Consider the following 1,759-nt stretch of genomic DNA (forward strand, 5'->3'; position numbering starts at 1 on the left):
GTTTATTGATGGAGCTCCTCGAGGCTCTCCCTTAGCACCATGTCCTCTGTCAAAAGCTCTCAGTGCTGTTGTTCAAGGGCCAGGCACTTCTAGGAGGTGCTGCATCCCTGGGAGTAGGGTCTGCTCAGTCCCAGCCCTCGTGGGTGTGCACAGGGGGACTGCAGGGTGCTGGAGCATTGCCCTTCCCGGGGGGTTGGCAGCTCCAGCCTCGCTGGCACCTGACAGTTATTCAGTGTCAAAACACATGACTGAAACCATTCTTGTTTAATCCTGGATTAGAGCAAGTATTGACCCCTGGTTTTAGGAGATTCCCTGTCTGCCCAGCAGCCCCTGCTGTCTGGGATGCCCAGGACACGAGGAGGCTGCAGTGTGGGAGCTCTTGCTGTGATTCCTGGGGCTGGGCCTGGGCTGCCAGTGGTCCTTGTCCCTGCATCTTCTCCTCTCCATAGTCCAGGGATAATGACCTGCTGTTGGATGTGACAGTCAGTGACAGGGTGTTCAAGGCTTTCCCATTCCCCCCAAGCCCCCCTGGGGATAGGAAACAGGGCAGGGAGGGGATGTGCACAGAGCAAGGTCTTGCAACAGCAGATGGATGAATCCCAGTTAGTGCTATGGCCCAGGCTGACCCTGTGCCAGCGTGTTCCTGCCTCCAAAGGCACCAGTTCACAGAATCCCAGAATAGCTGGGGTTGGAAGGGACCTCTGGAGATCATCCAGTCCAACCACCTGCCAAGGCAGAGTCATCCAGAGCAGGTGACACAGGAACACATCCAGGTGGGTTTGGGATGTCTCCAGAGAGGGAGACTCCCTGCCCTCCCTGGGCAGCTGTTCCAGTGCTCTGCCACCGTCTGTGGTAAGAAGTTCTTCCTCATATTTAGGTGTGACTTGTTGTGTTTTAGTTTATGGCCATGGCTCTTGTCCTGTCACTGGGCACTACTGAACAGAGTCTGGCACCACCCTCCTGACACCCCCTTTGAGATACTTATGTATTAATGAGATACTTATATGCATTATAAGTATATATACATATATACTTGTATGATTTGAGATACTTATATGCATTAATGAGATCCCCTCTCAGTCTTCTCTTCTCTTGACTAACCAGGCCCAGCTCCCCCAGTCTCTCCTCATAAGAGAGATGCTCCAGACCCCTCATAATTTTTGTGACCTCCACTCTCCTTGTCCTTTGTCCAGGCCATCTGCAGCTTGGCCCACTGTCACCTGCTGGAGGGGTGACAGCCCCCTGCCTGCACAGAAGCTCAGGGAGAGGAAAGGGGAAGCTGGATCTGAGCTGGGGGCAGGATTTGAGCTGCGTCTCTTTGTTAAACCAGGGCCAACTCATCCCACAACCACTGTACCATCTTGGTGCTCTGTGCTGGTGTAAAGGTAAAATGGCAGGAGAAATGAACCCAACTCAAAAGAGACCACAAGTCAGAGTTACAATTTAATAAAAAATAATACAATTATATGGACAAGCAATTGGTTTAACCCACAAAACCCAGACGTATAACCCAGCACCCTGGGGCACGAACAGAGTGGTGTTCGTTGGTCCCCGTGTTGAGTCCCACGTGGTCCCCCTGAGTCCAGAGTAAAAGGGGGGGAAAACCTGTTGGTGAGAGTGCTGGTTGCAGTCTGGTCGAGGTTCTGGTCCTCCTCTGGATCCAAGGAGTGGTACCAGAAGTGCCAAGACCCCAAGATTATACACACTCAGGTTGCAGTGGGAATGCCCAGTACCTTCCCCAGGGCGGGGAGTTCCACAA

General features: G+C 52.8%; 1 protein-coding gene across 4 annotated transcripts in view; it reads left to right on the forward strand.

Annotated features, from left to right (window-relative positions):
- RGS3 (regulator of G-protein signaling 3) overlaps positions 1-1,759 on the forward strand; it is an 88,578-nt gene that overhangs the window by 11,314 nt on the left and 75,505 nt on the right. Inside the window, exon 1 of one of the 4 annotated variants that reach the window (XM_017835313.1) lies at positions 1,363-1,385. The exons of the other annotated variants lie outside the window; for them this stretch is intronic. The gene's annotated coding sequence lies outside the window, so the exon portion shown is untranslated. Of the gene's footprint in view, positions 1-1,362; positions 1,386-1,759 lie in introns of those variants that run through there. 4 annotated transcript variants of the gene reach the window in all.

This window comes from Lepidothrix coronata, unplaced genomic scaffold (assembly GCF_001604755.1).
Source record: "Lepidothrix coronata isolate B3197 unplaced genomic scaffold, Lepidothrix_coronata-1.0 Scaffold254, whole genome shotgun sequence".
Classification (NCBI taxonomy): domain Eukaryota; kingdom Metazoa; phylum Chordata; class Aves; order Passeriformes; family Pipridae; genus Lepidothrix; species Lepidothrix coronata.